The 12,605-nt window shown below is 34.0% G+C and overlaps 1 pseudogene; it reads right to left on the bottom strand.

Annotated features, from left to right (window-relative positions):
- Window positions 1–7,541: 7,541 nt before the first annotated feature.
- Window positions 7,542–9,146, bottom strand: LOC149749299 (ephrin type-A receptor 3 pseudogene; annotated as a pseudogene).
- Window positions 9,147–12,605: the final 3,459 nt, after the last annotated feature.

Genomic DNA, 12,605 nt, shown 5'->3' with positions numbered 1-12,605 from the left:
ACAACCTAAGTGTCCATCGACAGATGAATGGATAAGGAAGATGTGGCACATATATACAATGGAACATTACTCAGCCATAAAAATAAACAAAATTGTGTTATTTGTAGTGAGTTGGATGGACCTAGAGTCTGTCATACAGAGTGAAGTAAGTCAGAAAGAGAAAAACAAATACCGTATCCTAACACACATATATGGAATCTAAAAAAAAAAAAGAAAGAAAAAAGAAAAAGGTCATGAAGAACTTAGGAGCAGGATGGGAATAAAGTAAAGATGCAGACCTACTAGAGAATGGACTTGAGGACATGGGGAGGGGGAAGGGTAAGCTGCGAGAAAGTGAGAGAGTGGCAGGTACATATATATACTACCAAATGTAAAACCGATAGCTAGTGGGAAGCAGCCGTATAGCACATGGAGGTCAGCTCGGTGCTTTGTGACCACCTAGAGGGGTGGGATAGGGAGGGTGGGAGGGAGATGCAAGAGGGAGGAGATATGGGGATATATGTATACATATAGCTGATTCACTTTGTTATTAAGCAGAAACTAACACAGCATTGTAAAGCAATTATACTCCAATAAAGATGTTTAAAAAAAAAAAAGGATGGAAAATGAAAGCTAACAACAGCAATAAAAAGAATAGAGGAAATATCACCTATGATTGAACAGACTAGAGGTTTAATGGAACTAAAAATGATGTCCCCTCAGAAATGAAAACTCTTGTTTGGAAGAAGGTGGACAACAAATTAATGAATAATGAATATACGTAAATTCATTAAAGACAGTTGCTCTCCTTCAAGGTATCTCTAAGTTCTAATGTTTAAGTTAGAAGAGAGACTGTCGAATTGGTGTCTGTCATATGTAAGTGTCTTAACACAGATTTAAACAAGAGAGCAAGGAAGGTTATACAATCCAATGATACCAATGTATGACAATAATGATGTTGTTCAAATACTATTACCCAGTGCTAGATACTCTGCAATGCACTATGTATACATTCGCTGGCAATTCTAAGGGGTAGATATTGTTGCTCCCCTTTTGTGGATAAGGAAACTGGGGCTCAAATTGTTTATCCACACAGCATTTCTGGGACTCTTGAGCCCAAGCACTTGTCAGTGACAAGAGCCTTTGGCTAAATGAACAATTAGATGCAAACTAAAGGTTGAGGACAAAATTGAGGAAGTTTTCTGAATCATGTTAATACTACCACAAGTTATTATATAAATTGGTGAGAAGATGTAAAAACTTGAATTAATTAAAGGTCTTATAGCTATTATAAAGCTGTCAGAACGTATCTGTTTTATTTTAAAGTTATTTACATTTTTACTTACTGACATAATTTTTATTCAAATAAATTCTTTGGTCTGAAAAGTCACGGGATGCAACAGTTAAAGGCAAAGTGGGAATGGAGTGCTGTCATTTTAAATTCAGGGAACATGAATAAAATTTTTACAGATCAAGGTAAGAAGCCTGATAATCTCAGTGCAGTCGTTACATGATGAATAAATGCCTTAAGTACTAAGTGTGTAAAATTAAGGGATAAAGTTATTTTAGCATCTTCATAAGTAGTTAGATCCTTGCTTTATTATAGGTATGAAACTAGTGGAAATTGAATTTTGCAAGCCAGAAAAATAATATTCATCATAAATTCACAAAAGAGCAAAAGTATTCTCTTGGCTACTATATAAAGTATTGTTATTACTTTTCATAATCTATTTATTATTATAATGGTAGTTCAGATGATTCCAGTCTTAGTGTGTTGCAACTGTATGTGACCTAATAGTCAAATGCATTCATTTAAAATTAGATAAGATATACATCTTTTTTTTTTTTTTTTTTTTTGTGGTACGCGGGCCTCTCACTGTTGTGGCCTCTCCCGTTGTGGAGCACAGGCTCCGGAAGCGCAGGCTCAGCGGCCATGGCTCACGGGCCCAGCTGCTCTGCGGCATGTGGGATCTTCCCGGACCAGGGCACGAACCCATGTCCCCTGCCTCAGCAGGCGGACTCTCAACCACTGCGCCACCAGGGAAGCCCAAGATATACATCTTTATGTGCAAGATATTCTTAAGAACCTAGTGGATTCAAAGATATATAATGCGAGGTATGTTCTCTCCAGAACTTACATTCCAAGAATGCATAGTTGGCATAGAAATCTCCCAATAATTATTAATCTAGTATGTATCAAATTGAAAACTTCATCAGTTATACTCTGCTAAGTTGTAGGCACAATGTCCTTTAAAGAGACATGATGTAGTTCCTCCCCTCAAGAAACTTCCAGTCTGAAAACAACTGTAAAGAAATGCTTCTGAATTCATTAAAACATATGAACACCTCGTACTTCTAGAGGATGCGCAAAGACTAAATAGGTGCTAAGAAACATCTAAGGTTTTCAATTTTCTTTAGCTCCTCTGTCAGAGCAAGCAGAATCTTTAAATCATTGTTATTGTAGGCTTGACAGCTTCTTTTTTTTTTTTTTTGCGGTACACGGGCCTCTCACTGTTGTGGCCTCTCCCGTTGTGGAGCCCAGGCTCCGGACGCGCAGGCTCAGCGGCCATGGCTCACGGGCCCAGCCGCTCCGCGGCATGTGGGATCTTCCCAGACCGGGGCACGAACCTATGTCCCCTGCATCGGCAGGCGGACTCTCAATCACTGCGCCACCAGGGAGGCCCTTGACTGCTTCTTTAAGAGACTTTCTGAACAGACAGAGCCATGGGTAAAGAGTAAGAGCTGGTAGGTGAAAAAAACATAATTACAGATAACTATCAAGAAATCTAGATGTCTTCATATGTCACATCAAACACACTTTTCTACTCAGTTGATAATGTACAAGAACAAGGAATAAAGTTAGCATTCCACAGTGAACACACACAGATAAAACACAGGGCAACAGATTCTTCAGTGACATTAATAAGGTATTTGGTACATTAAGCTAAACAAAGTTTGTAGGAGGAAGGAATATTTATAGCAACTGCCTGGTATCTGCCTGAAATGTAATTAATTGACTATATAAAAAGCCATTAGTATTCTCATTTCTTCTCTCCAAACTAAATTAAAACAGATAACATAATTCATTAGCTAGGATTATATATATATATATATATATATATACACACACACACACATAACACAAAGTTCCCTATGTATTAACGTGAAATTTCCCCACACCTCCAATCTTAAAAAGTGAAAAATGTTATGCTGAGATGTAAGAAGGATTTCCCAAGCGAAATGAACCAAGTAAATCTTGATTGTCAATGACTGAAAGCAAATGATTAAGTCTCATAATTTTAATTTTTCAATCTGGTTAAAAAGAGGTTTACTGACATCCTATAATAACAGCTCAACCTGTAATTTGACCATACTCTCAACATTCAGCAAGTTTGCCCAAATCTCAGGAACATGGCCCAAATAAGGTTTAAGCCACACACAATAACTTAAAAGAGATGCCATGAGAGATAACTTATTTAACGAAAGGCCATATTTTAAAATTATATATTAGAGAAATTGCTAGAACCAAGTTGATGCATGACTTCTTACTTTCCTTACCAATGTTTATATTACCTCTTAGTTTAAGTTTGTGTGGTTACTTTTATGTGCATTTCTATCTTACCAAATTCGTTATAATAAATACTCTCTACCCTCCTGTAGGTGCTTTTTCCTGTATTTCCAGTTTACTTGGTATGCAATTCCTAAATGATGCTTTAGTTACTAATATTTCTTTCACCATTCCCTTATTTCCTCTCTCTAACCGGTCCTTGAAAGAGAGAGATGCATCATCTTCTACTCTTACTTTTCCCCATCCTCTCTAGCAAAGAAACAGAAGATCAGCAACATAAAGCATCTTATTGCAGAAAATTTTATTTTCCCGTCATTCACCTCCTCGCATACAAATACTTCCTCCCTCAACACACTTATAACTTCTTTTTAAGTTTAAACTATTGACTTAGATCTGTTTAATAATTCACTTAAAAACATATGTTCCTTTGGAGGCAGAGACCAAAACATTTTAAAATACACAAACACACACACACACACACACACACACACATTTTTGAATTATAAACCAAATTAGTTTAGCAGTGATAATGTTCATCTTTCTCTTTCTAGTGCGCTCAGCAGAATTTGGCACATAGTAGAGGCTCAATAAATATTTAATAATTGAATAAATGGTCAAAGCATAACTTTACTACTTTTTCTCATTTCAGGAAAACTGGACTGTTGTTAAAGTTTGCATCAAATACAAGAGAAGTATAACGACATGGTTAAAATTCTGGTCCTGTATAAAGATAACTTTGGTTTTATTTATAGTTCTGAAATTGATGGATGAGTGTTTTGACTACAGAATATTTTTAACAATATATTTTTCCTATCAAACAGAGATTGTCTCATTTTCATCATTTAGTTCACTGAACTTTAACTATCCCAAATATCCATGTAGAGTGAAATAAATAATTCAGAATATTTCATTACTAAACTCAGAAAATGACCTATTTAAGAAATTTAGATCCTTTATAAGGCCTCCCTATGGAACAAGCTCAGAACGCAAAACTTTAATGGGACTTCTACACATTATGAGACTTTTGAGATAATGATTTAATAAACAAATTATAAACTGCATCTTCTGGAATGCATAAGCTGGGTAAGTTAGTTAGCCCTTTCTCCCTACCCCAAAAGTTGCTAAGCACAATAGTGATGAGTCCAAAACTCTCGATGCAGAGACTTCTCGTTATTAATAAACAATTTCCACTATTAATTTTGAAATACTCAAAATTAATCTCTCCTTCCCCTACCTTGCCAAGGCAGTTTGTACCTGGTAGAAGATTTATTGGTCTGTCTCGCAATAAAATTATTCATTTATTTATCTGTCTTTCATACTAGATTGTGAGCTCTTAGAAGGGAGATACGCTGACTTATTCATCTATGTTTCTCCGGTGTCTGGTACATTATTACATAGAACTTACAGATGGTTACAGATATTGAATTAAATTTGGTAGACTTTTTGGCATATCTAAGATGTTTGTCAATCCACATATCCAAATTTTGTTAGACATCACCTGGGCTAAGCTTAGTCTTCCCATGACATTTTGGCTAGTAATTCTTCTTTCTTAAAAACCTAGAAACAGAAAGATGTGATAAATAAACTGAAACAGATGAACTTTATATTGACAGATTCTTGGTTAACTTTGTGCTGATTCTCTATGGTCCTACTCATCCTTCAATACACAGTACTCTAACTCCAGTAGAATCTATGTACCTGTGGGATTTCCTGGTCTCTGCCACCACTGGACTGAATCACAGGGAAGAAGTGTGGGTTGAGGTTACAACTGCAACCTTTAGAATCAGACTGCCTGGTTTCAGATTGCAACTTCAGCACTCACTAAGGGACCTAAGGCAAGATATTTAACCTATCAAAGCTTTTCTTCTCATTTTAAAAATGGAGATAATAATAAGGATGTACTTATAGGTTATTTTGAAGGATAAATGAGATAAATCATGGACATAACTTAGCAAATCAGCACAGTGTCTGGCATCCAATAAGTGCTTAATGAATCTTTTAAAAAATCTCTGAATTCTTACTATACTTCTCAGAATGAAGTAGATGCTCCTTGAATATTTGTTGAAACAAAGTGAATGAGTCTTGTTTTCCTCTGCTTTAGGTAACTGTAAGCCTATGGTTGCTGATCATTGTGTTATAAAATTATCCTGAGGTGTTTAAAATCTGGCTCTACGTGTATGTCAAGGTATTGTTCCATCCTTTTGTAAAACGAAACAAAACAAAACAAAAATGAACTCATGAAATACAGGAAATCTATTTAGTTATCTTTTTCACCTGTATCTTTTCTAAGTATTACCATTCCTTTTGTGTGCCTGAATTGAAGTACTGCTGATAAAACAATGACTTGTGAGAGTCATAAGCTATTCTGACTAGTCCACAAGCTTATTAAAAACCAACCAAATTTTTAAAATTAAAAAAGGAAAGCATAACAAACACCATCACTACCACTGACAACAACAGCAAAATTACAAGCCTCAAGCCATGATGGCTTACCCTATTACAGATACCAGGCCAGAATTAATTGGTTGAGTATTGGATTTTTAAGTCATAGTAGACTATGCACTAAACTGACCTATTAAAAGAAATATTTGTTAAAATAAAGTTGGTTTAGACTAGGTACTACATGTAAATCAGCAAGAAATAGAATACCTTGTCATATCGTCTAATAATCTGAGTACACAAAGGTTTTCTTTACTTATTACAAAAAGAGAGGAAGCCAAAATTCACCTGGCAACATCAGCAAATGTCAAGATATAACCATAAGAACAAGCTGCACCTTTAAGTTACATCACTGAAAAGTCAGTCCCAACCATATCCCATTTCATGTGCTATCTCTAATTCCACTATAATTATTTTCATTGGTTTATCTTCAAGATTTTTTCTTAGAATAAAAAATTCTATGCTATTTACGTATCTCTTATTCTGCAACCAGTATTTTTAAATGTTGAAAAAGTCTGTGATAATATAGCATCACTATATCAAGGAGGTGCTATTGATGTCTTTCAATATAATAAACTACAAGACTCAAGGATGTAAAAATTTGACATAAATATTATCTCCAGGAGTAATTTTAACATAGGGTACCACTGAGTAGAATAATAGTTACTTTAAAGAAGTGGTTCAGTAAATTAAAATGAGGTTAAAAATAGAAGCAATTATGAATCTATTGTGAACTTTCTGAATACAACTTAATGTGACCCTCTTTTTTAAAAATTCTTCTACTAGTTAGTTTGTCCTCAAGACAGCATGTAATATAGGCTAATTTTATGTATGTTTTATTTATTTTTATTAACATTTTTATGATTCTATTTACTTGCTGATACTTATTTTTCCATTTCTTGTAACTTTGAATGAAATATAAAGTATCATATAAAATTATTTAAAACCCAAACATCCAAACAATGATTAGGTTTCTTGCTCAATGGAATATTTTATGAGATAGCTCAACATATATTGATATATATTGTTGAGACAGGGACACATTATTCCTTTCTTGGTGTGGACATCAGAGACTGCATCAGTAGAAACCAAACTGGAGGGAATGGACAATTTTTCATCTTCCTGATCTAGGCCTTTATTATTTTATTTAAAATAAATCACACAAATATATCACAAACAATACCATAGTGATAAAATATAATTCAAAGTGGAATATAAAGGCTATTGAGACTTCTCTCCACTCATGAATGTACATAAGCAAGTAGTAGCTAGTATGTTGTTCCAATTTTAGAATTTTCAAAGCCATACTTAGTAAGAGTATCACGATGGCTCTTGTCAAGGATCTAAATAACACAGAGAAATATCAGACTAGAGTGTACCATTTGCTGTCATTAAAAAGAAATTCTATAAACTACCTATAGTCAAAAGCAAAATGCTATATTCTGTTCAGATTCTTAGAAAGGTCAATTTATGTATAACGTAGATTCATTTCTTCCACATGGACTTGAGTCCTACTGAATGGCCACAAGTAGAATATCAAACTCAATTCTTTTGACAGAGTTTAACAGCAAACAAAGGTATTAACACAGACTAGATTTCAAGGACTAGTTACTTAAATTCTCCTGTGTATTTATACATTTAAAAATTTAATAATAATTTCACTGTGTCCTTAAACACAAAACCTTGCCTAATGCTAAATAACAAATTTTGGGATTAAGTGGAACGTATCATCTGATATAATCTTCTATGGAAAAGATTATCTTTTAATTGATTTTACTTCAAGTGCAAAGAGATTTTTAATAAAAATCAACTTGATAACACAGTTCAGGTTCTCTGATTCTATATAAAGGATCAAATATGCATTCCCACCTAAGATGTGGTATATATATATGTGTATATATATACACATATATATATCCTCCTGAGCAGCCAAAAGGGCCAAATCATGAATCAAAATTTAAAAATTTTTACATTACTCCTCTATACATTAAACACTGAAGGACCAAACCTGGATTTTTAAATAAAATAATTTTTATTAAACACTAATGCTTTGTAAGTAAACCCGTATTTTAAGCACAGGTGTCACTGAAGAAAATACTATATTTTATAGCAATGAATTACCTATTGCTATGAGAGTGATGAGCACAAACGTAAATAGTCAATGCAGGATCTAATTCTGTTAGACTCAGATTAGCTGAGTGCCAACGATATTTCTTCCCTCTACATAAAAGAGACAGAGACTTTTTTTCTTTCAGTTCGTCTAGTGGGGTGTAGGCCAGCACCACATAATCAAACATGCTAATATTTCTACATCAAATTATGAATCATCACATCAAGTGGGATGGATAAATTTAGTCTATAAATAGACTCTGTTCAGTTTGAGGCATGTTTTGCTGCCAAGTGAGTTCAGGTTGGGTTCATTTCTTTCAATTACTCTACCATAAATTCACAGGTAAGAAATACCACTGCAGGGAAAATAGAGAAGACTCTTACCTTGGCACATAAAACCTCTTTCTTCATAGCCAGCATTGCATGAGCACTTGCCAATGGGTACAAGCCATTCACCTTCTGTACTACAGTACATCCTGGGAGGATCTTCCTCCTTAGAATTGTTAACACAAGAACCTCTAACTTCCACCAGGGATTGGGAATCCATGGGTACTGTGTCTGGAAACATAGCCAGATTCTTCACTGTAAATGGACACTTTTTGAAGTACACTCTCACAGACACTAAGGCAACACAAGCACCAACGTCTTGAAAAGCCAAATAAAATCCCTTTTTGTTGACAGGACCTACTTCTCTAACCTCGGTGTTGAGCTTAAGAATACGGTCCCCAAGATCCATTTGTGTGAAACTTTCATCAGCTGCAATGGTGTCAATCTTCGTAAACTGATGTTCTCGGAATTTGACCCCATGATCATCATCAGACTCCATGTAGTATAGGTTGAAAGTCTCCTTGCAAGTTCCCAAAACCAATGGAATGCTATTGCAGTCCCGGAGAGTGAACTTGAGCTCCACGTAGATCTTCTGAGCTGAGTTCCTGGGGACCCAGTTTGTCCTCAGCCAATTATTTTGACTATGATCCATGACATTGCACACCTGGTAAGTCCTGATGGGTGTGTAATGTTCATCAACACCGCTGATCTCTTCCCACTTGAAGAATCAAAGAAGAAAAAAAGAGAGGCAGAATTAATGAGTTAAGCATGATGAATAATAGTGCACATAAGATGAAGGTGTCAATGGAATCACAAGAAATACAAAATAAAGAGCAGAAACTGCTTAAAAAAGTTTCAAGCCTTTTTAGAACAGTGAAGCAGTGCTGTCTTTGATCCTTAGACAGGTTTTGAGAAGTTTTTAAGTTAGCAACACATTGTTTGTGTTACTTATCATTCTACAACTATTATACCATCTGTTTCTATTACTCCTGTGTCTACGCTTTCTTTATACCATGCCCAGGTTAGCCTATATTGCTACCAGGAAAATACATATTTTTCCACGTCATACTAGAGCTCTAATCTTCTATGGCTCCCCATTACCTATGCAATAACTTCACACTCTTTAGTTTGGTATTTGTGTTTTTCCAAAAACTGGTCCCAACCTACATTTAATTTTTTCTAAAAGTTTGAATTGAGATTAGTGAATTATATGTTTCACTTATGCACATACTATGTTCTTGTCAATGTGAACATTTTTTACTGTTTTCAAAAGAAATATTGGATCTTCTTTTTTTATGCTATAAAAAAAAGAGAGCACTGGTTTGTGCTTTTTCCTCCTTGATGCTTCCCATAACCCTGCCATGCTTAAGAAACTTTCTGCTTTATATAATATTTATTAAATACCTTTTTTATAAATTTAATTCATGATACATGCTTAGATTAGTTTAATTTTGTTTCATATGCATTTGTTAGATTTTAGACCTATTCATATCCTCTATAATATGCAGCACACAACTTCACCTTTTGGGAGATGCATAAAAATTATTTTTTTCTTTTAATGTATGTAGGAATAACTCAAGAAAATAATAAATATAAAGTTCTTAGAGAATATATTTTAATTTTGTAAATAAATAAATAAATGAAATCCTTCTGAAGCCCATTAGAAATGGGTTCCTAAATTTTTCTCCATTAAGAGAGTTACTTATTTTCATAAGGAGTAAGTTTTAAATACTTTTAAACTAAATCAATGGCATTTAAAGTGTATTAACATTTTTTTCTATTTATTAAAAACACATAGGAATGCCAATCCACAACTTCTAGTCACAAAATGAGATAAAATGTTATTTTTTTTAAATTGATGGTAACCAAAAGCAAAGAAATATGGCATTTATTTGGCCTTTGAACCTCATTAGAGGAGAAAATAATTATTTACATTAGGGTGTTTGAATATCAAAAGCAATTAGTGGACCCCACCAGTGTGAGAAACACAGTTTTAGAACTCCTTATTCCCCTTAGCTCTCCTACCAATCTAAGAGCAAAACAAAAGCAAATAATTAAACAGCACTTATTTTAATAACTTTGATCATTCAGGGTCTGGAATATGAGAGGCACTCATTTTCTGGAGCAAAATTGGCTAGTCTTCATTGTCACGCCCAAGATCAAACAAAGGAACAAATTTTGGTTATTTTAGAAAACCCTAGCTCTAACATACAAGATATATCTATATCTTAATATAAGAAAATACTCATACTGTATTTTTAATAATAACCAATATATCATTTTCAAACATCCACTCTATAAATGTATTATACGGAGAGCTTTAAAGAAGAAAAGTATACATGAGATTCTCAGTTCTGAGGATTTTACACTTAGGTGCCTATGATAATAAAGTCACATTCAAAACAAAATTAATGTATAACTTTAATATCAGAAAAAATTAAACAGAGTGAACTGAGTTGGAGCTCTGAAAAACTGTGATGTTAAAAAGTTAGTATTATGTTGTATCTTCTCTATTCCCATTACATTGGTTCTACAATGGCATTGTAAAGCACAGAACTAACAAAATCTTCAGAGAATAAATGTTTTCTGTGGGCATTTTATAGAACATTAAATCATGGACATCATTATTTAAAAATTAACCAACTGATTTAAAAATTTTTAGTTCAAGATTTCCTTATCAGAATAGATATGAGATTGTACTTCGACTGATGAATCATTTGCAAGTTTCTCCTGCTATGGACAGCATTTTACTAGACATCAAACAGAAATCACACTATGCAAAGATTTTCATAATTCAATGTAAAATATGATTTTAATTATGGAGATCTCACTGTATTTAACATTTTCCTCTCAACGCTAATTGGCAAGCTATCACAAGTCCTTGAATGCAAAGGTACAAATTGCAAGAAGATAATGCAAACAGCACCAGCATGCTTTGCACATGAAAAGGTTGCAGAGAACAACTGTCACTTCATTAATTTGTCATGAAGACCATATTGCCTGTAAGCGATGGTGGCTTGCCATCTCAGACCACTTGCAAAAAACAGCAGACTCTAGCATTTGCTGAGGACTAGACAGCGGAAATAAAATTCCTAAATGAGCATTTTTGCAACAGCAACGCAACAACAGGAATCATTAATTAAAGTTGCTGTTGTAATGCTTACATTTTATAAATTTAAAGAATACTCATATTTACCCTATCTTCCTATTCCAAGAACTAATGGATATGTTCATAAATTATTAGAGATAACATACTGTCATAGTCATTGCCCCAAGGCCAATGTGGACAATGAAAATGGGCGACAAAGAATCGGTGACATATAGAATTGGAAGGTACAGGCATCTATCTCTTCATTTTTCTAATCCTTAAAAAAAAATCTGTTCAAGGGGTGTGCAGCAGTAATATTGTCTTCAGCAGAAGGGGACACAGAACTAGTAAGAACTCAAATTCTTTCTAAAGCTCAAATTCCCCAAAATCAATAATTCTGGTATTCAGCGTGGTTCCCAGATCCTTACTATAAGCTTTTATCATTAGACCACAGAGACCAGAGCTGAATTTCTTGCTTTGTTGGGTTTTTTTTTCTTTTTCCAGATCATACAACTATAAGAAAACCACATGTCCAGATCTCTTTTCCCTAGAAGGGTCATTCTGAAATCTATTCCCTGTAGCATAAGCACAGTGAGCCTCCTTATCATCAAAATACAGTGTAAGGTGTAAAGGAGAATCAATTTATATTTACTAGATAGAACAGTTCCTTGTCACTGAGTCAAACATGTATTTTGAGGGAAAACATATTTTTAACAATTAATTGGCATTTAACCTAAAAACTCTCATTTTGATAAACCTCAATTATAGTAATTAAAGATTTATACTCATTGTTGATATTAATTACTCTTAGATACATTTTTAGCTACTTGCCAATAGGGATTAAGGAGGAAAATGTGTACATTTTCTTTAAGAGAGGGAGAACCTGCATTACATTTAGTGCATTGGCTAACATAAATAAATACTAAGAAAGTGAGAAAAATAACTTCATGATTTACCTTATAAGGTTTAAACCAGTTTCTTAGAAATTTTCAGATGATACTAAAAAGAAAGTGGTAACCAATATTCTTATGTTTGCAATATTACATTTGTAATTCAGTGGTTAATAAGAAGCACATAGTTCTGCACTTTACAAAG

This window comes from Delphinapterus leucas, chromosome 4 (assembly GCF_059928025.1).
Source record: "Delphinapterus leucas isolate spDelLeu-1000000601 "Yukka" chromosome 4, BTC_Dleu_Yukka2, whole genome shotgun sequence".
Lineage (NCBI taxonomy): Eukaryota > Metazoa > Chordata > Mammalia > Artiodactyla > Monodontidae > Delphinapterus > Delphinapterus leucas.
Note: the sequence above shows the minus strand (reverse complement) of the source record. Positions and strands in the feature narration are given on the sequence as shown.